Consider the following 24,010-nt stretch of genomic DNA (forward strand, 5'->3'; position numbering starts at 1 on the left):
TCCACCCAAATGGCCTCGGTAGACAAGCCCTCTAATGTCCTGCCTGAGCACTGCTGTAACATTCTCCCTCTCCAGCAATGCCATCGCCCTTCATCCTTCTGCGTCTATCACGTCTGAAACATCGGACCTCTGTAACATTAAGCTCTATAGTTACCCACACTATCCTACTACCTTTTTTGAAGAAGGGGACAACATTCGCCTCCCTCCAATCCATAGGTCCTATTTCCGTGGACAATGAGGACATAAAGATCCTAGCCAGACTTTCACCAATCTCTTCCCTCGCCTTGTGGAACAGACTGGGGAGTATTTCGTCAGGCCCCGGGGACTTATCTGTCCTAATGTATTTTAACAACTCCAACAACTCCTGTCCCTTAATATTAACATGCTCAGAACTTTAACCTCACTTATATTGCCCTCACCGTTATCAGTTTCCCTCTCAGTGGTGAATCCCGAAGAGAAGTATTCACTGAGGACGTCGCTCTCCTCCACACCCTCCAGGCACATCTTCCCAGCTTTATCTCTAATTGGTCCTACCTTCACTCCTTCATCCTTTTGTTCCTCGCAGAATTGAAGAATGCCTGCGGTTTTTCTTTACCCTACTCGCCAAGATCTTCTCATGTCACCTTCCTGCTCTCCTCAGCCCCTTCTTAAGCTCCTTTCTTGCTGCCTTATATTCCTCTATAGACTCATCTGATCATTGCTTCCTGAACCTCACGTATGCTGCTTTCTTCTATCTGACTATATTCTCCACCTCACTTGTCACCCATGGTTCCTTCACCTTACCACTCTTTATCTTCCTCACCGGCACAAATGAATCCCAAACATCCTGCAAGAGATCCTTAAACATCGACCACATGTCCATAGTATATTTCCCTGCAAAAGCATCATCCCGATTCACAGCCGGAAGTTCTTTCCGTATACCCTCATAATTTGCCCTGCTCAAAATTTCCTGTCCTCTCTGACTATACCTTTTCCCTGATAATGCTGAAGGCCAGGGAGCGGTGATCACTGCCCCCCAGATGCTCACCCACTGACAGATCTGTGACCTGACCCGTTTCGTTACATAATAATAGATCCAATATGGCATTCGCCCTAGTCGGCCTGTCAACATATTGTGACAGGAATCCATCCTGGACACACTTATCAAACTCTGTCCCATTTGAGCCATTGGAACGAATAATGTGTGAATCAATATTGGGGAAGTTAAAGATATCCATGATAACAAGCCTGTTATTTTTGTACCTTTCAAAATCTGCCTCCCAATCTGCTCCTCGGTATCTCTGCTGCTACCAGGGGTCCTATGGAATATTTCCAATAGAGTAACTGCTCCATTCTTGTTCCTGACTTCCACCCATTCTGACTCAAAATAGAATCCTGCAACATTACCCACCCTCTCTGTAACTCTAATATTTTCCCTGACCAGTAATGCCATTCCTCCTCCCGCTTCCCCCCTCTATCCCTTTGAAAACACTGAAAACCAGAAGTATTGAGAATACATTCCTGCCCTGGTGCAAGCCAAGTCTCCCTAATGACCATTACGTCATAATTCCATGTATGTATCCAAGCTCTCAGTTCATTGCCTGTGTTCCTGATGCTTCTTGTATTGAAATATCGCACTTTAGCCCTTCTACCTTACTATCTTTACACCCTTTATTCTGCTTCTCTTTCCTCAAAACCTCTTTATATATTAGATCTGGCTTTGCTCCGTGCACTAATCTTGCAGTTCTCGCATGACCTTTATCCTCCTCCACCTCACTATCTGCTCTAACACTCTGGTTCCGCTTCCCCCTACAAATCTAGTTTAAATCTCCCGGAGCAGCACGAGCAAACCTTCGCGCAAGGATCCTAGTCCCCCTCTAGTTCAGGTGCAACCCGTCCCGTCGGAATAGGTCTCACCTTCCCTGGAACAAGTCTAGTTGTCCGGAAACATGAAGCCCTCCATCCTGCACCAACACCTCAGCCAGGTATTTTGCTGCATTATCTTCTTATTTCTAGCCTCACGAGCACGTGGCACGGGTAGCAATCCTGAAACTCCAACCCTGCCTGTCCTGTTCTTCAACTTTGTACCTAACTCACTAAACTCTCTTTACAGGACCTTTTCCTTCTTCCTATCCACGTCATTGTTCCCTACATGGACCACGACATCTGGATGCTCACCCTCCCTCTTGAGAATACTGAGAACTCGATCCGAGATATCGCGGACCCTGGCACCAGGGAGGCAACAGTCCATCCGGGTTTCTCGATCTCTCCCACAGATCCTCTTATCTACCACCCCCTCCCAACTATTGAATCCCCTATCACTACTGTTCTCCGCTTTTCCCTCCTTCCCTTCTGAGCTCAGGGTCCAGTCTCGTTGCCAGAGTCGTGACCACTGCAACTTGTCACTAGCAGTTTGACCCCACCAACAGTATCCAAAACGGTCCACTTATTGTGTGCTCTGCTCCTCCTGTCTGTTCCCCTTCCCTCTCCTGACAGTCACCTAGCTAACTCTCTCCTGTCTCTTAGTGGCGACGATCGCCCTGAAACTCCTGTCTATTGCTGCCTCTGTCTCACGAATGATACGAAGTTAGTCCAGCTCCAGTTCCAGTTCCCTAACTCAGTTTGTCAGGAGCTGCAGCTGGATGCACCTTTTGCAGGTGTAGTCATCAGGGACAATTGTGCTCGCCCTGACATCCCACAAACTGCAAACGGAGCACTCGATACCCTAACTGCTGCTTCCATTACCTACTCCTAAGGTAATTAAATTAATTAAACGAGCTTAACTGGCCTTACCTCACTGGGAGCAAGCTTGCCCTCAGTCTCTGCCCGCCGAAGCCTCTCGAGCAAAAGCCTTTCTACTCCGTCACCCGCTCCGTTAACCTGTTCGCTTTTTGAACTCTCCCGCTGTCTCAGAGGCCGATCTTCACGCGCTTGCGCAGTTGTGCCCCCTTCGCAATGCCGAAGAAATGACCTTTTCCCTCTCAATCTGCTCGCTTTTTTAAAATCTCCCGATGTCTCAGAGGGAGACTGATTGTCCTCAACAGCTTCTCGACACACCACAGAGCAAAGTGTCAGACACAGAGGGAAGCTGTCTCCACACGGTCTCATCACACATTCCCGAGTTCAACACAGTGTGAATCTCCCTCCTTACGTATCATCACGCACTCCTGGAATCAGACACAGACAGAAGCTGTCTCTCCACGATCCTATCACACACTCTCGGTTTCAAACACAGAGTGAATCCCCCTCTGCAACCTCCCATTACTCAATCTCGGATTCAAACACAGAGTGAATCCCGCTATACAGACTCCCAACACTCGCTCCCGGAGTCAGACACATACGTGAGCTTTCTCTCCAGGATCCCGACACACACTTTTGTTCAGATAGAGAGTGAAGCCCCGCTGCTCCGTCCCGTCACACACTCACAGATTCAGAGTGAAACACTCTCTCCGCGGTGAATAACACACTTCAGGGGTCAGAATGAAGTGAATGGCTCTGGGCACTGTCCCATCATACAATCCCGCTGTCAAACACAGAGTGAGTCCACCTCCACAACGCCCCATCACACTCTCCTGGATTCAGTGATCGAGTGAAACTTCCTCCACGCAGCCCATCACACACTCACCGGGTCAAACACAGAGTGAATCTCCCTCCATACCATCTCCTCACACACTCCCGATGTCAAGCACAGAGTGACGCTTCCTGTCTGCATGCTTGCCCTGTGAAGGAGGGGGATGATGCCTTACCTCTTCTGCTGGTCAACAATTCACAGATTTGAGCCTTGGTTTCATTGACAGATCTGTCCTTCGTTTCCATCTCAGTGAACTGGTGACGGAGATCGCTGTTCATTCGTTTAAGATCGGATAGATTAGAGTTGAGCACAGAAAGCTTGGATTGAAGGGTTGAGTTTATCTTATGATAGTTTCGGTCGGAGGTGATCTTAGACTGACGAATCTGTGACACTGAGAGAGATGGTGATGTATGTTTAGCGTTTACAGTGACATGTGAGTCAGCGTCACGCTACCGAACGGGTCACAGAGAGTGTTGTGTCAGTGTCACAGTGAAAGGTGTCACAGTGAAGGATGTGCTGGTGGCACAGTGAGAAGAATTGGCGACACATTGAGGGGTGTGTCTGTGCCACTCCGAAGGGTATATCAATGTCCCGGTGAAGGTTTTGTTGATGTTACACTGGGGGCCTCCGTCAGTATCATGAGGAACATGTCAGTGTTGCTGTGTGGGACGTGTCGGTGTCACTGTGCTAAGTGTTTCTGTGCCCTGGCGAGAGTTGTGACGATTCTCAATGAAGTGAACTTCCGTGTCACGCCGAGGGAAATGTCAGCGTGAGGGGCGTGGTGGTGTCACGGTGAGTAGAGTATCTGTGTCATGATTGGGGTGTGGTTGTCCCACAGAAAGGACTGTGTCTGTGTCACGGTGAGAGGCATGTCATGGCTACGGTAGGAGTGACGGTGTCACGCTGAGGTGACCGCCGATGTCTTGGTGTGTACTATGTCGGTTTCACTATTAATTTCTGTGTCGCTATCACAGTGAGGGTTTTCCTATATCAGGGTGAGGTGTGGATAATTGCTCAGTGTTCATCGGTGTTATGATGAAGGGCGATACTGTCTCAGTAAAGGGTGTTACAGTGACGTGTGAGTCTTTGTCACGGTGCGGAGATGGACGGGTCACTTTGAGGAGCGTGTGGGTGTCACAGTGAGTGCCGTCTTAGTATCAAAGTGAAGGGCGTGCCGGTGTCACTGTGGTGTATTGCAATCAAAATTTATATACTACCTACCTCCATTTGGAGTCCGTTCGGCTCACCATGGTTCGTGAGCTCGGCTACAATCACGATACTGGCGGACGTAACGAGGCGGCGTCAGCAGATCCTACGGTTCGGTCGAGTTCCCGTGTTCTCTTTCACTGCGTAGGTGAATTCAGCCGTGTCCCCCACTTGGACTCCCTTCCACCCACCAGCCGCGGTCTCTCCTTCCACCACGTTCACCCCCTCCCTCTCTCAATCTCAGTTACATTGAGCCTCATCGCTGAGTCTAAATTCATTGACTTCCCAAGGCTGATATGCGTCTCACCGATTGCAGAGATTTTGTCACGTCTCCCGAATGTGATCGATTAAGTTGGAGCCGTGGGTGTTTGACTGGGTCTCTCGGGAAGTTTTATCCAGAGGATTATGATACTTGGGATTCACGGAGAATTGGCCGTCTGGATTCAGAGTTTATTATTTTTCGGAGTTACGGTGAAGTGGGAGTCGGTGTCACGGTGTTGGCGTAACGGTGTCACGGTGGGAGCTGTGTCCCTGTCCAGGTGAGGGTAGTGTCAGTTTCACCGTCAGGGGCGTGACAGTGTCACGTTGAAGTGCGTGTCGGGGTCACGTCGAGGTAGATGTCGGTGTCAAGTTGAGGTAGTATTGTGACACGCTGAGCGGGGTGTCACATTGAGGCTTTATGTGCACGTTTCATTCCACTCTGTTAACTTACAGTCTCCCCGTTCCCCGTTCAACTCACCATAGATCGAGAGCCCGGCCACTATCGCGACGAGGACTGACGTAACTAGGCAGAGTAGGCAGGTCTTACGATCCGGTCTATTTCCGATGTTCTCTCTCGGCTCTTGTTTATGCGGACCTGTGGAGTCGCCATTCAGAAAAAAAAACAGGAGTGGAAAGGGATAGATCGATTCGGCCGACGGTCGGAGTGGGCGATGGGTGGGAACCTCGTAGAGAATGGGAAAGGGAAAACCGGAAGAGAAAGGGGAAAGGGACTGGCAGCGTGACAATACGGAGCGATGTTTTGAGTGAAGGGGGTTGTGTGAGAGAGACAGCGGAAGACTGGGGGAGAGAGAGGAAGTGAGGGAAAAATGGGAGAGAAAGGGGCAGAGGAAAAGGAAGCGAGATAGAAAGCGTGAGCGAGAGTGCAATGAGAGATTGAAACGAGTTTATAATTGTTCATAGTTGCATAATTGTTTGCCCGCTTTGATACTTTTTCACACATGAGATAAATGACGGTCTTGTGGGGATTATCATGTTGTGGGGATTTTCGTGGAGTCCATTGTGTTTCTTTGTTTTGTGGCTGCTGGCAAGGAGAAGGGCGGTACGTACACGTGATGGTTAGCGCAGAGCTTTACAGAACCAGCGACACGGGTTCAGTTCCCGCCGCTGCCTGCAAGGAGTTTCCAATTTCTCCCAATGAGCGAGTGGATTTCCTCCTGCCTCTCTGGTTTCCTCCCGCCGTCCAAAGATGTAACGGCTGGACGGTTAATTGGTTATTGTAAATCGAACAGTCATTAAAAAAGGAATAAATTAGAGAATTGTTGGGCAGCGCGACCTGAACGACCGGAAGAGTCTATTCCAAACAGATTTTCAGTAAAAAGTAAAATTCAGGACATTTTGTGGAAAGAAAAAGAATAATCGCAAGGTGGGGACCATCGGTGGTTTGTGATGGGGATGAAAATATGTTAGGATGGTTCTAAAACATCAAACGACACAAATATCGGTGATATTGTGGACAGTGCGGAATATCGCCAATAGATTCCGTAGGGCATGGATCAGTTGTAGACCTGGGTGGAAAAATGACAAATGGAATTTAACTCAAGTAAGTCTGAGGTGTTTTCCTTTGGGGCGTTAAATGTGAAGGGACAGGAGACAGGTAACGACAGAACCCTTAACTGTCGACGTGGAATGGGATCTCGGGTTGATCACGAAGGTCGATGGCTTGTTAAAGACGGGATTTTGACAATGTTACTGTCGTGGGAGATCCATTCACAAGATTGCGATTGCTGGGATTCACAGTGCCGTGGTGATTTGGATTCCGCACTGGATTGTCCACAGAACACAGAGGACGGCGGTCGCTGGTTGGAAGTCCGTGACAGGTCGTGCTACGCACGGATCCGCACTGGGAACGCTCCTGCCTGTGGCAGACTTGTAAAAACCTAATCCTTTAACAAGGCTCTATGAGTTTCGAGTGTCCTGCATCGTAGAATTAGAAAGCTGGCTTATTATTGTCAAACATAGACCAACCAGTACAGCAAAGGAACAGGTTCTGCTGCCCACTAGATGTCCAGAAAGAATTCTCTCTTGTATTAGACATTTCACCTTTGCGAAAATGGCATTGAGTGTAACACTTATGATCTTATAAACCTCCGTCAGATCTAACCCAATTTTCCTCCACTCCAGAGCAAGAAACCCAAGAGTCCAACATCTCGTTGTAACACATGCCAGCACACCCATCTGCATTGTCATCCGGATCATTTATATATATCACAGACAGGAAAATCCCAGGAACATCCACAGATACAGATCACTTCATGGGAGTAGAACAAGATAAATCCAAAACAGAATGCAGAATAAAATGTCACAGTTAGAGAAAGACCACTGCAGGCAGGCACGAGGAGGTATATTGTGAGATCTAGGGTCTATCTTATCGTACTAGGGGACCATTCAGTATTATAACCTTGAGCCGAGTGAGGCATGCTCTCGCATCCTCCCTTCGATGGCAAGGTGCCTGTGTAGAAGACAGAATGTCCCAGATGGGCGGGGAGTTTCTTTGATGATGCTGGCTGCTTCACCCAGCTAGCAGGAAGTTTAGACAGAGCTGACGCGGGGGAGGCTGGATTCGGAGCTGTTCTCAGCTCTTTGCACAGTGCTCTGCAGTTTCTTATTTTTTTTTGTGTGTGGTCACAGGCGGAGCAAGTTTCTATGCTTTGATTGAGGAACCAGGGCGGTTCATGAGAATAGGGTAGTCTACTCTGTAGACTTGTGTGTATTACAGGAAGATTTGACTGACTGGTTTCTTCTGATTGGTAGAGATATTGTACGCTGACTTTATTAGGTCCATTATCAGGAACCCCGATAGTAGATCGCTGTGGAAGATGTAAGACAGGGAGGTTGGGGGAGACAGAGAATGAATGGAGTGGTAAAACTAGGATGAAGAGGGGAAGATAGGTAGAGTAGAAGCGAGAAGGTGGACGGAGGCGGCAGAAGGCGTGAGAATCAGATAGCGTTCACGGGCTGATTTGACGGGGTAGGGGTTACCGATCCCGGACTGGTACGAGATGTACCGTACAGAGACTTGAACAAAGCTATTAACAAGGGCTCAGATGGTAGACTGCTCTGTGTAGAAACATAGAAAACCTACAGGAAAATACAGGCCTTTCGGCCCACAACGTTGTGCCGAACATGCCCTACATTAGAAATTACTCGGCTTAACTCTAGACCACCTCTATTTTACTAAGCTCCATGTACCTAACTGAAAGCCTCTTAAAAGACCCTATCGTATCCGCCAACACCACCGTTGCCGGCAGCCCATTCCACGCACTGACCACTCTCTCAGTAAAAAACTTGCCCCTGGCATCTCCTCTGCACCTACCTCCCAGCAAGTTACACCTGTGTCCTCTTGTGGGAACTATTTGAGCCCTGAGAAAAAAAACCTTCAATTATCCATAAGATCAATGATTCTCATCATCTTATACACCTCTACCAGGTCACCTCTCATCCTCCTTCGCTCCAGAGCTGCAACATTACCTGTCGGTTCCTAAATTCAATTGCACGATTGATGAAAGCCAATAGACCATACACCTTTTTAACCACAGAGTCAACCTGTGCGGTTGCTTTGAGTGTCCTATGGACTCGGACCCCAAGATCCCTCTGATCCTCCACACTGCCAAGAATCTCATCATCAATGCTATATTGTGTCATCATATTTAATCTACCAAAATGAACTACTTCACACTTATTTGGGTTGAACTCCGTCAGTCACTTCTCAGCCCAGATCTTGCATCTTATCAATGTCCCGCCGTATCCTCTGACAACCCTCAACACTATCCACAACATCTTCGAACTTTGTGTCATCAGCAAACTTACTAACCTATCCCTCGACTTCCTCATTCAGGTCATTAATTTTTTTAAAAAAACAAGCCTTAGGGTCCCAGAACAGATCCTTGAAGCTCTCCACTGGTGACGGACCGCCATGCAGAATATGACCCACCTAGAACTATTCTTTGTCTTCTGTGGGCAGGACAGTTCTGGATTCACAAAGAAATGTCCCTTTGGATCCCACGCCTCCTTCATTTCTCGAAAAGCCTAGCATGGGGTACTTTCTCAAATGTTTGCTGAAATCCATATACACTGCATCTACTGCTCTTCTTTAATCAATGTGTTTAGTCATATCCTCAGAATATTCAATCAGGCAAGTAAGGCGCGACTTGCCCTTGACAAAGCCATGCTGACTATTGCTAATCATATTATATCTCTCCAAATGTTCATAAATACTGTCGCTCAGGATCTTTTCCATCAATTTTCCAGCTACTGTGGTAAGACTCACTGGTCTATAATTTCCTGGGCTATCTCTACCCCCTTTCCCTCTTTCCTGAATAAAGGAACAACATTCACCACACTTAATCGTGCGGATGCAAAGCTCATCACCAAAGCTCAGCAAACCACGGTCGCTGGGATACATTTCGCCCCCCGCGTCCCGGTTGATGGTCTGGAATCCAAGGAGTTCTGTCTGGCTAATTTGTTTGAGGAGGACTGATTATGAAGGGATGCTAGATGTAATGTACAAAGATTTGAATAAGGTCGCAGTCGGGATAACGCTAACAAAATGGTGTGCGAGGAAGGGAGGGATAGTTGACTGGATATACAATTGCCTCGGAGGTAGAAGCAATGATTTAGGGTTGAAGCTCGTTTCTCAGATTGGAACCCGTCATTGCGGGTGTTCACCGGGGGATCTATGCTGGACCAAAAATCTTTGTCAACTATATCAGCCATTTCTATCTGATTATGCAACATGCTGTTCGTAAACTTGCAGACAACGTTGTTGGCGTGGGAAACAGTGAATACAGTTATTTCTTACAGTGGAATGTCGATTTTCTAAGGAAGTGGGCCGAGCAGGATTAAATTCAGTTCAGTTGGAATAAGTGCGAGCTATCGTATTTCAGGAGGACAAATAACCAAACAACAGTGTCGGACAGCGAACGGGTAGAACCCTGGGAACAGAGAACAGAGCTACCCAGTGTTACAGGTACGCGGTTCCCTGAAAGTGAAGTCACAGGTTGACAAGGCGGTGAAGACGGCGTCTGAGGCGACAGGTCTTCATCAGTCAAGGCACGGTGTACAGGAGTCGGGAGGTCACGTTTCAGTTGCACAACACATCGGTGGGTCAGTACTTGGAGTACAGTGCTCCGTTTCGGTCGCACTACTCTGGGAAAGATGAGTCTAAGTAGCAAAGAGTGCAGAGAGAGATTTACGAGGATGTTGGCGGGATTCGGGGGACTGAGTTATGGTGACAGGGCAGGCAGGTTAGGACTTTATACCTTGGAGCGTAGGCGTTTCCTTGTTTGTACCCAGACGGTGTCTATGGATGGGACGAGCTACCAGCGGAGGTCACAGATACAGACATATTAGAACTTGCACACCTGTGCATATAGCACGTGACTCCTCCAGAGTGACGCCATTATTATGAACTCTGACCTGCTGGTGCTGTCACTGCCAGCTCGGCGGGTCCCGAGGCAATGGGCGAATCTTTGTTCCTATCGATGTGAAGTTCGTCTTTCGGAAGGTTCAGCACTGAGTAGGTTGATATTAGACCATCTGGGAGAGAAAGAGAGAGAACGAGAGATAGAAAGACATAGGAGGAGAGATTGGTAGGGATTGGGCATAGGGGTGTGAAGACAAACTGTTTTATGTTTTTGGACAATTGGGTTATATGCTGTGGAAAGTTGAGCCTGTACAGATTGGATGCGTTGCACCTGAACTCGAGGGGGAGCAATATCGGTGCTGGTAGGTTTGCTAGCATGGTTCGGGAGTGTTTAAACTAATTTGCAAGGGAGATGGGACCTGGGGAGCGATAGATCAGTGAAAGAAGTGCATGGAGTAAAGCCAGATATCACATATAGAGAGGTTTTGAGGAAGGAGCAGCAGAATAAAGGGTATAAAGGTAGAAAGGTAGAAGGACTAAAGTGCGTTTACTTCAATGCAAGAAGCATGAGGAAAAAAAGGCGATGAACTGAGAGCTTGGATACATACATAGAATTATGATGTAGGGGCCATTATCTTGATGCCCTGCTGTCCTTCCTGCAAATGTCCCTTTCCAGTCAACTTCGGCCAGTTCCCCTCCCATGCAATTGTAACTTACTTTATTCCATTGAAATACCGACACATTAGATTTTATTCTCTCAATCATATCTCTCTCAAATTTCAAAGTGAACTCAGTCATATTGTGATCACTGTTCCTTAACCTAAAGCTCTCCTACCACCTCAGAATCATTGCACATCACCCAATCCAGCACAGCCGATCCCCTAATGGGCTCAACAACCAACCCTTAGAAAGTGGACAAATCCTCTCCCCTGTGGTCCAGTACAGACCTGGTTTTCTCAATCCGCTAAAATCCCCAACGAATATTATGACATTGCCTTTCTGTCAAGCCTTTTTATCTCCTGCCGTAATTTGTAATCCACATCCCGGCTGGTGTTTGGAGGCCTGTGTACAACAGCCATGAGGATCCTTTTCACTTGCCATTTCTTAACTCAGCTCATAGGAACTGCACAGCGTCTCGATTGCCCTGTAACTCATGCCTGGTCTTTGTGTAATCTCTGTTCACAAGATCACAAGACAAGGCGCAAAAGCATGCCGTTCAGCCCATCTAATCTGCTCCACCACTCCACCATGAGCTAAATTATTCTCCCATCTAGTTCCAATTTCCGGCGTTTCCCCCATATCTCTTGATACCCTAACTAATTAGATACCCATCAATCTCCTCCTTAAACACCCTCAATGATCGGGCTTCCACAGTTGCATGTGGCAACGAATTCAATATATCCACGACCCTCTGCCTAAAAAAACATATCTCCTCATCTCTGTTTTAAATGGGTAGCCACTAATTCTCAGACTGTGGATCTTGTCCTGGACTCAGCCAACTAAGGGAAATAGCATTTCCACATCTACTCTACCCAGCCCTTTCAACATTCGAAATGTTTCTATGAGATCCTCTCTCATTCTTCTACACTCTAATGAATGCAGTCCAAGAGCCGCCAAAAGCTATTCATATGTTAGCCCCTACATTCCAGGAATCATTCTCGTAAATTTTCTCAGAACTCTGTCCAACATCAGTACATCCCTTTTAAGATAGAGGGCCCAAACCTGCAATCAGTATCCAAATGAGGTCTCACCAGTGCCCCATAGAGCCTCATCAACACCTCCTTACTCTTATACACTATTCCTTTTGAAATAAATGCTAACATAGCATTCGCTTTCCTTACTGCCAATCCAACCTGGTGGTTACCCTTTTGGTTATCCTGCACGAGGACTCCCAAATCCCCCAGTACTTCCGATTTTGTAATGTTCTCCCTATCTAAATAATAATGTGCACGATTATTTCTTCTTCCAAAACGGACAACCGTGCATTTCTCAACATTGTATCTCATCCGCCATTCCTTATCCCACTCTACTGGACTGACAAAGTCTCTCTTTAACCTTACCGTTTCTTCTACACTTCCTGTTCCACCTGTCTTGGTGTCATCAGCAAATTTAGCCACAAAACCATTTAATCCGTAATTTAATTCACCGATGTACAGTGTAAAAAACAGCGGCCACAACACCGACTGAGGGAACTGTGACCTGATACAATATCTTTCCTGTAATTCCATGGGTTCTCATCTTATTAAGCTGCCTCTTATGCGGCACCTTATCGAAGACCTTTTGAAAATCCAGATACACCACTCCACAGCCTCTTCCTTGTCAATCTTATTCGAGATTATCTCATAAAATTCCAATAGGTTAATGAGGCAGGATCTTTCCTTCAAGAAACCTTGCTGGCTTGTACCTAACTGTTCATGCAGCTCGGGTATTTCATAACCACGTCCTTGAGGTTGCACGCTATCTTTAATTCATTTCTGTTTTTCCCCTTATGCAGCCCTATCACTCCTCCTCCCATACCCCAGCATAAACCCACAGTTTAAACCCTAGCTTAAACCCTCCCTAACAGCTCTATTGAATGTTCACGCTCGGATATTGGATCTCCTAGTCAGGGGTAAATTTTTCACAGATATGGTGGGTGCGTGGAATGCACTGCCAGTGGCGGTGGTGGGAGCAGATACAATAAGGGTCTATCATGGATACATACATGGAATTATGGAATTATGATGTAGTGGCAATTACAGAGACTAGGTTGGCACCAGGGCAGGAATAGATTCTAACTATTCCTGGATTTCAGTGCTTTAAAAGGGATAGAGAGGGGAGAAAAAGAGGAGGAGCGGAGGCATTACTGGTCAGACATACTATTATAGTAACAGAAAGGGTGAGTAATGTAGCAGGATTCTCTTTTGAGTCAGTATGGGTGGAAGACAGGTACAGGAAGGGATCAGTTTTTCTATCAGATGTATTCTATAGGCCAGCCGGTAGCAGCAGGGTTAACGAGGAACTGAATGGGAGGCAGATATTGGAAAGGTGCAAAAATAACAGTGTTATTATCATGGGTGAGTTTAACGTCTCTAATATTGATTGGCACCTGATTAGTTCCAATGGATTAGACGGGGCAGAGTTTGTTAAGTGTGTCCAGGATGGATTCCTGTCACAGTATGTTGAGACCGCACCTAGAATATTGTGTGCAGTTTTGGTCCTCTAATCTGAGGAAAGACATTCTTGCCATAGAGGGAGTACAGAGAAGGTTCACCAGATTGATTCCTGGGATGGCAGGACTTTCATATGAAGAAAGACTGGATCGACTAGTCTTATTCACTGGAATTTAGAAGATTGAGGGGGGATCTTATTAAAACGTATAACATTCTAAAGGGGTTGGACAGGCTAGATGCAGGAAGATTGTTTCCGATGTTGGGGAAGTCCAGAACGAGGGGTCACAGTTTAAGGATAAAGGGAAAGCCTTTTAGGACCGAGATGAGGAAAAACTTCTTCACACAGAAAGTGGTGAATCTGTGGAATTCTTTGCCACAGGAAACAGTTGAGGCCGGTTCATTGGCTAAATTTAAGAGGAAGTTAGATATGGCCCTTGTGGCTAAAGGGATCAGGGGGTATGGAGAGAAAGCAGGTACAGGGTTCTGAGTTGAATGATCAGCCATGATCTTACTGAATGGCGGTGCAGGCTCGAAGGTCCGAATAGCCTAATCCTGCACCTATTTTCTATGTTTCTATGTTGACACACCAACTAGGTGAAATGCCATACTAGATCTAGTATTAAATAACGAACCGAGTCAGGGCACAGTTCTTTCAGTGAGTGTGAATCTGCGGAACAGTGATCACCGCTCCTTGGCCATTAGCATCATCATGCAAAAGGGTAGAATCAGAGAGGACAGGAAATTATTTAACTAGAGAACGGAAAATTATGAAGCTGTAAGGCTCAATCCTGCGGGTGTGATTTCGGATAATGTTTTTGCAGAGAAATATACTACGGACATGTGGTCGATGTTTAGGGATCTCTTGCAGTGTGTTAGGGATAAATTTGTTCCGGTAAGGAAGATAAAGAATGGTAGGGTGAAGGAACAATGGGTGACAAGTGAGGTGGAGAATCTGGTCAGGTGGAAGAAGGCAGCATACATGAGGTTTAGGAAGCGAGGTTCAGATGGTGCTATTGAGGAATATAGGTTAGCTAGAAAAGAGCTTTAGAAGGGAGCATGAAAAGTCCTTGGCGAGTAGGTTAATGAAAGCTCCGAGGCATTCTTCAATTATGTGAAGAGCAAAAGGATGAGAGGAATAAAGGTAGGACCGAGTAGAGATAAAAGTGGGAAGATGTGCCTGTAGGCTGTGGAAGTGAGAGAGGTCCTCAATGAATACTTCTCTTCGGTATTCATCAATGAAAGGGAACGTGATGAAGGTGGGGGAAATATGAGTGAGGTTGATGTTCTGCAGCATGATGACATTAAGGGAGAGGAAGTGTCTGAGTTTTTCAAATACAGTGGGACGGATAAGTCACCGGGGCCTGACGGTACAATCCCCAGGATGCCCCACGAGGCGAGGGAAGAGATTGCTGAGCCTCTAGCTAGGATCTTTATGTCATCATTGTCCACGGGAATGGTACCGGAGGATTGGAGGGAGGCAAATGTTGTTCAAAATAATTAGTGGGTACAGTCCGGGTAATTACAGTTCATTGAGCCTTACGTCTGTGGTGGGAAAGCTATTGAAAAGTTTCTTAGAGATAGGAGATATGGGCATTTAGAGAATCATGGTCTGATCAGGGACTGTCAGTATGGCTTGGTGAAGGGCAGATAGTGTTTAAGTAGCCTGTTAGAGTTCGTTGAGGAGGTGACCAGGCATATAAATCGGGTAGTGCAGTTGATATGATCTACATGGATATAAGTAAGGCATTTGATAAGGTTCCACACGGTAAGCTTATCAGAAATCCAGAATGCATGGGATCCAGGGAAGTCTGGACAGGTGGATTCGGAAATGGTTTTCCTGTAGAAAGCAGAGGTTTGCGGTGGAGGGAGTACATTCGGATTGGAGGGTTATGACTATTGGTGTCCCACAAGGATTGGTCTGGGACTCTAATTTTCGCGATTTGTTATTAACGACCCGGACGTGAGGATAGGTTGGTTGCCAAATTTGCAGACGACACAAAGGTTGGTGATGTTGTGGAAAGTTTTCATGATTGTCGAAGATTGCAGAGAGACATTGATCAGATGCAGTAGTCGGTTGAGAAGTGACAGATGCAGTTCAACCCTGAGAAGTGTGAGGTGGTACACTTTGGAAGGACAAACTCCAAGGCAGGGTACAAGATAAATGGTAGGATACTTGGTATTGTGGAGGAGTAGAGGGATCTGGGAGTACATGCCCACAGATCTCTGAAATTTGCCGCACAGTTAGATAGGGTAGTTAAGAAAGCTTATGGGCTGGTAGCTTTCATAAGTTGAGGGACAGCTTTAAAGAGTCGCGTGATAATGATGTAGCTCTATAATACTCTGGTTTGGCAAATCTGGGAGTATTGTGTTCAGTTCTGGTCACTTCAATATAGGACGTATGAGGAAGCATTGGAAATGGTACAGAGGAGATTTACCAGGTCGTTGCCTGGTTTAGAGAATATGGATTATGATCAGAGATTGAGAGAGCTACGACATTACTCCTTGGAGAGAAGGAGGATGAGAGGAGACATGATAGAGGTATACAAGGTATCAACAGGAACAGATAGAGTGGACAGCCAGTGTCTCTTCCCCTGGTCACCACTGTTCAGTATAAGAGGACATGGCTTTAAGGGGGAGTGAGAAGTTCAAATGGGTTTTTGGAGGGAGATTTCCTTTTACTCAGAGAGTGGCTGGTGCGTGGAATGCGCTGCCTGAGTCAGTGGTGGAGGCAGATACAAAAGTGAAATTTAAGAGACGACACGACAGGTATATGGATGAATTTAAGGTGAGGGTTTATATGGCAGGCAGGGTTTAGGGGTCGGCACAACATTGTGGATCGAAGGGGCTGGACTGTGCTGTAATATTCTATATTCTATGTTCTATATCCTAATAAGAGCTGCTTAGATAAATACATGGAGATGAGAAATAAAATATGAGTTTTTTACTAGGGAGAATCTCTGCAGTTTCTAGTGTGGGTTATATGGTCGCACAACATTGTGGGATGAGAAGCCTATATTGTGCTTTAGATTTCAATGTTCTCAAAGTTCTCTGTTCCAGTGAGCCATGCTTTCTATTTTCCTTCCATGGGGTAGGTGAGGAAGAGAGAACTGCCAGGTGGTTGGTGTCATAGTTTGGTTATGTAGGCTGGTCTATTGAGACAGCAAATTGTGGACAGTGTTCATGAGGGGAAGCTGGTTTCAGAGCTGCGCTCAGCTGTGGCCACAGCATTCTGCAGTTTCCTGTGGTCACGGGCGGAGCAGCTTCTATATTTTGAGTGAGGAAGTAGGACGAATCATGGGTGCAGGGCAGTGGACTTCATTTGGAGGAATCTCAATAAGGCTTTTAATGTTTCCACTTGGTAAGTTACTCTGTGTAATGGTGTGGGACCCAAGGGGATTGGACTAGGGAGAATTGTACAATAGAGGGACATAAGGCTGCAGGAAGACGGTTCCCTAGAAGTGATGTCACAGGTGGACAGGGATCCTGTGGAGTGTTGTAGAACAGAGGGCCCTAAGAGTACAGGGACACGTTCCCTGAAAGTGGAGTCACAAGGAGACAGGGACCCTGGGTAGTATAGTAAAACAGTGACACCCAGTGGTACAAGTACACGGTTGCCTCAAAGTGGAGTCGCAAGTAGACAGGACGGTGAATAAGGCGTCTGACACGCTGGCCTTCATCAGTCAGGGCACTGAGTCCGGGAGTCGGGAGGTCACGTTGCATTTGGACAAGTCATGTGTAAGGCCGCATTTGAAGTACGGTGTTTAGTTTTGGTGTTCCTGCTCTGATAATGATGACACTGAGCTGGAAAGAGTGCAAAACGAGTTCACGAGGCTTTTACCTGGAATGGAGTGAGTGAGTTATGGAGATAAGTCAGGCAGATTAGGACTTTATAACTTGGAGCGCAGGGGGGGCATAGAAACATCCGGGGAAGAGATAAAGGTGAAAGCGCATATTAATTTTCTGTAAACTTGGAAAACTGAGAACCAGAACGCACAGGTCAAAGGAGATAGTGGAAACAGATGTCACTGGGGACCCAATTGACATTTTTTTTTACCCAGATGGTTGTCTCTCTATCGAACGAGCTACCAGAGGGTCGATGCCGATGCATTAGAACTTGAACACTTGTACGTATAGCACGTGACTCTTTAGTAATGTCGTCATCACTATGAACTCTGACCTGCTTGTGCAGTCACTGACAGTTCAGCGGGCCCCAGGGCAATGGGAGGATCTTCATACTCAGCAATGAGAGGTTCGTCTCTCCGAAGGTTCATCAGTGTGTAGGTCGAGTTCAGACCATCTGGGAGAGAAAGAGAGAGAATGTGTGAGAGAGTGAAAGAGAAGGAGCAGGGACCGGTAGAGAATGCGGCGAGTGAGGACAGAGAGATGGAGCAGACAGAGTTAGATGAGCAAAGGATGTCAGGAGAGAGAGCTGAGTGTCAGCAAGATAAAATGAGGGAGATTGGTACGTGAGGGGAGAAAGAGCTGTAGTCCGAGTAGGAGAGGCAGGGTGTAAAGGATGGATGGAGGGGAGGAGGAAAAGAGGGTGATAGATAGTGGCGTTGGCGTGAAAATGGGATAAAATGGGGCAGAGAGATAGTGGAAAGGAAAGGGAGATGGGGAGGCGGAGGGAGAAGAGGGGCAAAGATTCTAAGTGAAGGAACAGTGAGAAGTGTGAGACCAATAGAGAAAGAGTGAGTGAGAGAAGGGAAGGTTGATGGGAGGAGAAAGTGGAAGAGGAAGGGAGGGAGACAGAGAAATATAGAGAGAATTGGTGCGAGAAAGTATTAAGTTTTTTACAATTTTTCTTAGATGTATTATTGTTTGCAAGCTTTTTTTCATACATCGGATATACGACGGTCTTGTGGGGATTAACATGTTGTGGGGATTTTCGTGGACACCGTTGTGTTTCTTTGTTTCGAGGCTGCTTGCAAGAGGAAGAGCGGTACAATAGTGTAGTGCTTTACAATACCAGAGACCCGGGTTCAATTAACGAGGCTGGCTGCAAGGTGTTTGTACGCTCCACCTGTGACCGAGTGGGTTTCTTCCCGGTGATCCAGATTCCCTCACAGAGCGCAGAGATACCGCGGGCTTGGTTAATTGGTGACTGTAATTTGAACAGCGATTTGCCCAGGATTAAAACTGGAAATGCTGGGCAGCGCGGCCTGAAGGTTCGGGCCTATTCCGCACTGCTTCCAATAAATAAATAAACCTAAATATCTTTAGAAAAAATCATCTCAGGCATGGAAATTGTTTACATTGACAACCCGGCCTTCCGGTGTGTGTGATATGTATGAAATACCTAGATGAAAATGGAGATGGGTGGTTGCTAAATTTCAGAGGACACAAAGTTTGGTGGTGATGTGGATAGTGTTGAGGATTGTCAAAGATTGCAGAGAGAATTTGATAGGATGCAGGAGATGGCTGGGAAGAGGCAGATGGAAATCAACCCGGAGAAGGGTAAGGTGGTACACTTTGGAAGACAAACTGCAAGGCAGAGTACAAAGTAAATGACAGGATACTTGGTAGTGTGGAGGAGTAGAGGGCTCTGAGAGTGTGTGCCCACAGATCCCTGAAAGTTGCCTCACAGGTAGATAGGGTAGTTAAGAAAGCTTATGGGGTGTTGGCTTTCATAAGTCGAGGGATAGAGTTGAAGAGTCGCGAGGTAATGATGCAGCTCTTTAATACTCTGGTTAGGCCACACTTGGAGTATCTGTCCAGTTCTGGTCGTCTCACTATAGGAAAGATGAGGAAACTTTGGAAAGGGTACAGAGGAGGTTTACCAGGACGGTGCCCGGCATAGAGAGTATGCATTTTTGTCAGAGATTGAGGGAGCTACGGCTTTACTCATTGGAGAGAGATAGAGGCATACAAGACATTAAGAGGAATAGATAGAGTGGACAGCCAGCGCCTCTTCCCCCGGGCACCACTGCTCAATACAAGAGGACATGGCTTTGAGGTAATGGGGGGGGGGGGAGTTCAAAGGGGATAGAAGAGGAAGTTTATTCACTCAGAGAGTGGTTGGTGCGTGGAATGCACTGCCTGAGTCAGTGGTGGAGGCAAGTACACTAGTGAAATTTAAGAAACTACAAGAAAGGTATAGAAACATAAAACCATAGAACACTACAGCACAGAACAGGCCCTTCAGCCCTCCATTTTGTGCCGACCCATATAATCCTTATAAAAGTAAACCCACACTACCCTATAATCCTCCATTTTTATTTTTACGGAGGGAGTTAAAGTGTGGGTCTATACGGGAGGCAGGGTGTAAGGGTCGGCATAGCATTATGAGCCAAAGGGCCTGTACTGCGCTGTAATATTCTATATTCTGTGTTCCATGCCATATTCAGAGCCTCTTAGATAGGTACGTGGAGATGAGGAAAATTATGAGTTATTTGTTTGGGAAGATCTCGGCAGTTTCTATTGTAGGTTATATGGTCGGCACAACTTCTTTGGATGAAGAGCCTGTATTGGGCTTTAGATTTCTATGTTCTCTGTCGCAGTGAACCATGCTTTCTATCTTCCGTCCCATGGGGTAGGTGAGGAAGAGAGAACAGCCAGGTGGTTGGTGTCATAGTTTGGTTATGTAGGCTGCTCTATTGAGACAGCAAACTGTGGACAGTGTTCATGGGGGGGAAGCTGGTTTCAGAGCTGTGCTCAGCTGTGGCCACAGCATTCTGCAGTTTCCTGTGGTCACGGGCGGAGCAGCTTCTATATTTTGAGTGAGGAAGTAGGACGGTTCATGGGTGCAGGGTAGTGGACTTCATTTGGAGGGAACTCAATAAGGCTTTTAATGTTTCCACTTGGTAAGTTACTCTGTGTAATGGTGTGGGACCCAGGGGGATTTCACTAGGGAGTGTTGTACAACAGAGTGACACAGGGCTACAGGAAGACGGTTCCCTAGAGGTGATGTCACAGGTGGACAGGTTCCCTGGGGAGTGTTGTAGAACAGAGGGACCTGAGGGTATAGGGACACAGTTCCCTGAAAGTGGAGTCAAAAGTAGACAGGGACCCTGGGGTTTGGTGTAGAACAGAGGTAGACAGGACGGTGAATAAGGCGTCTGCCACTCTCACCTTCATCGGTCAGGACACAGAGTACGGGAGTCGGGGGGTTACGTTGCAGACGTCTGCAAGGCTGCACCTGAAGTACGGTGATGAGTTTTGGTGTTACTGCTCTAATAAACATGACACTGAGCTAGAAAGTGTGCAAAAGGAGGGTTTTCCGTGAACCGAGGGAGTGAGTTATGGAGATAAGTCAGGCAGGTTAGGACTTTATAACTCGGAGCACAGGGGTGACCTTACAGAGGGGTATAAGACCATGCGGGGCACAGAAAATGTGAATGCGCAGGCTAATTTTCTGTCAGCTTGGAGAATCGAGAGCCAGAGCGCACAGGTCCAGGGTGACAGTAGAAACAGATGTCACTGGGGACCCAATTGACAACAGTGTTTTTACCCAGACGGTTGTCCGCCTATGGAAAGAGCTCTCAGAGGAAGTGGTCAATGCAGATGCATTAGAACTTGAGCACTTGTGTGTATAGCATGTTGCCCCTTCATAATGATGTCATCACTGTGAACTCTGACCTGCTTGTGGAGTCACTGACAGTTCAGCGGGCCCCAGGGCAATGGGAGGATCTTCATACTCAGCAACGAGAGGTTCGTCTCTCCGAAGGTTCAGCAGTGTGTAGGTCGAGTTCAGACCATCTGGGAGAGAAAGCGAGAGAATGTGTGAGAGAAAGAAACAGAAGGAGTAGAGACCGGTAGAGAATGGGGCGAGTGAGGACAGAGAAATGGAGCAGAGAGAGTTCCATGAGAAAGGGATGTGAGGAGAGAGAGAGCTGAGAGTCAGCAAGAGAAGTTGAGGGAGGGGCTATGTGAGGGGAAGAAGACCTATAGTCCGATTCGTAGAGACAGGATGTATGGATGGAAGGGAGAGAGTGTGATAGATTGTGGCGCTGGGTGTGAAAATGGGATAGAATTGCGGAGAGAGATCGGGGAGAGAAAGGGGAGATCGAGAGGCGGAGGTAGGAGAGAGAATCAGGTTACAAGGGAAAGGGGAGTGAGAATTGTGACAGCGATAGCGAAACAGTAAGGAAGAGAAGGGTGAGGAGGTTGAGGGTAGAAAACTGTGGTAGAGGGACGGAGAGGGACAGAGGGAGTGAGAAAGTTGTTTTTATTATTTTTCGTAGTTCTATTATTGTTTGCAAGATTTGTTTTCTTTTTCAAACATCCGATATATGACTGTCTTGTGGGGATTAACATGTTGTGGGGGTTTTTGTCGACTCCATTGTGCTTTTTTGTTTCGAGGCTGCTTGCAAGAGGAAGAGCGGTACAATAATGTAGGGGTTTACAATACCAGAGACCCGGGTTCAATTCCCGACGCTGGCTGCAAGGGGTTTGTACGTTCCACCTGTGACCGAGATGGTTTCGTCCCGGTTCTCCAGTCCCCTCACAGTGCGCAGAGGCATCATTGGGTTGGGTAATCGGTGACTGTAAATTGAGCAATGATTAGGCCAGGATTTAATCGGAAATTGTTGGGTAGCGCGACCTGAAGGATCGGGCCTATTTATTCAATAAATAAATAAACCTAAATATTTATGGAAAGATGAATCTCAGGGTTGTATATGGTTTACATTTACAACCGGGCCTTCCGGTATCTGTGATGTGTATGAAAGACCTGGATGAAAATGGAGATTGGCAGTCGCTAAAATCGCAGACAGTTGTCTGTGGCAAAATCCTGAATGAAAACCTAGATATTCAACACGGCTCTCAGTGTTTAGGATATTCTGCTCCGTAGGGTTAGTAAATTGATTAATTTTTGTCACGTTAGAACACAGACCAACCCGTACAGCACAGGAACAGGCCCACAATGTAGTCCCGAATGCATTCCCTGTGGTATTAGGCATTTCATCTTTGGGGTAACGGTACTGTCTGTCTACTGTGTCAATGCATCCGGTGATCTTATAAACGTTTGACATGTCTCCCCTCATCTTCGCCGCTCCGGAGGAAGCAACCCAAGTGTCCAACCTCTCGTTGCAACACAGGGGTTCGAAATCCCCGGATGATATCCTTCCGATACTGGGGTGACCAGAATTGTATACAATACGCCTCATTCAGTCCGAGTAGAAAATTTTATAAAGTTGCAACATAACTTCCTGATCTTTGAACTCAGTGCCCCAACTAATAAAGGTAATCATGCTATACGTCACCAGAAAGATCCATCTGAAAGCATAGGCCTGAATGCACCGCATTCAGGAAACCCAAGATTCCTCTGCGAATCAACACTGTTTTGGGCCTTGGCTTTAAGAGCGTGCTACCTTTTCAGCATTTGACCTACCAAGGTGCAACATTTCACGTTTGTACGCGTCAAGCACCATCTGCCATTTCTCCGACACATATCCGTAACTGATCCATATCCCACTGGATCTTTTTCAACGCGATCCACAACACCGCCCATCTTCGTGTCAACTGCAGAATTACCTACCGACCGGTCGACATTTTCATCCAGATTACTTATATTCATCACAAAACAGGGGAGGTCCCAGTTGCATCACTTCAGTGGAGCAGAACAAGGTCGGTCAGCAACGGAATGCAGAATAAAGTGTCACAGTTACAGAGAAAGTGCAGAGCAGGCAGTGCAAGCGCCACGAGTACCGAATTAACGAGGTCAATAGTCCCTAATGTCGTAATAGAGGATCGTTCAATGGTGGTGTAGAAGCTTTCCCCGAGACGAGTTTCAGGTGAATAAGACTTTGGTCAGACCCCACGGAGTACTGTGTTCATTTCTGGTCGCCTCATTGCAGCAAGGATGGGGAAATTCAGGAGGAGATTCACAAGGACGTTGCCTAGATTATGAAAATGGGTCGAGTGAACTTGTCCTTTTCACCTTGGAGCGACGAGGATCAGAGGTGACCCGATAACGGTGCATAAGATGAAGACAGGCATTGAGCGTTGAGATGGCCAGAGGCCTTTCTCCAGGACTGGAATAGCCAAAACGAGAGGGCATAGTTTTAAGGTGTTTGGAAATAGGTACTGAGGGAATGCCAGAGGTAAGTTTTCACACATGAAGTGGTGGGTGCGTGGAATGTACAGCTGGCGGCGGTGTTGGAAGCAGATACAACAGGTTTTATAAACAGCCTCCTGGACAGAAACATGGAGCTTAGAGAAATAGGGGCTACTCGGTAGGGAAATTATAGGCAGTTTCTGGAGAAGGTTGCATGATCGACACCGAATTGTGGGCCGATAGGCCTGTAATGTGCTGTGGAATTATGTGTTCTATGTTTCAGTGAGACATGCTTTCATACCTTTCCCAAAGCGTGGGTACAGAAGTGAAGATGTTCGGGGTGGGTGGGAGTTGGCTGTTTCATGATGCTGGCTGCTTTATCGAGGCACCAGGGAGTGTAGACAGAGTCTATGGAGGGGATCTGCTCAGCTGTGTCCACAGCGCTCTGCCGTTTCGAGGCA

The 24,010-nt window shown here is 46.9% G+C and overlaps 1 long non-coding RNA gene across 1 annotated transcript; it reads right to left on the reverse strand.

The window, feature by feature from the left end:
• Positions 1-3,866: 3,866 nt before the first annotated feature.
• Positions 3,867-17,844, reverse strand: LOC140719864 (uncharacterized). The gene is made up of 3 exons (XR_012097031.1): positions 17,730-17,844; positions 5,496-5,612; positions 3,867-3,941 (listed from the first exon to the last, which is right to left on the reverse strand). It is a non-coding gene; the product is annotated as an uncharacterized lncRNA (long non-coding RNA).
• Positions 17,845-24,010: the final 6,166 nt, after the last annotated feature.

This window comes from Hemitrygon akajei, unplaced genomic scaffold (genome assembly GCF_048418815.1).
Source record: "Hemitrygon akajei unplaced genomic scaffold, sHemAka1.3 Scf000033, whole genome shotgun sequence".
Taxonomy (NCBI): Eukaryota; Metazoa; Chordata; class Chondrichthyes; order Myliobatiformes; family Dasyatidae; genus Hemitrygon; species Hemitrygon akajei.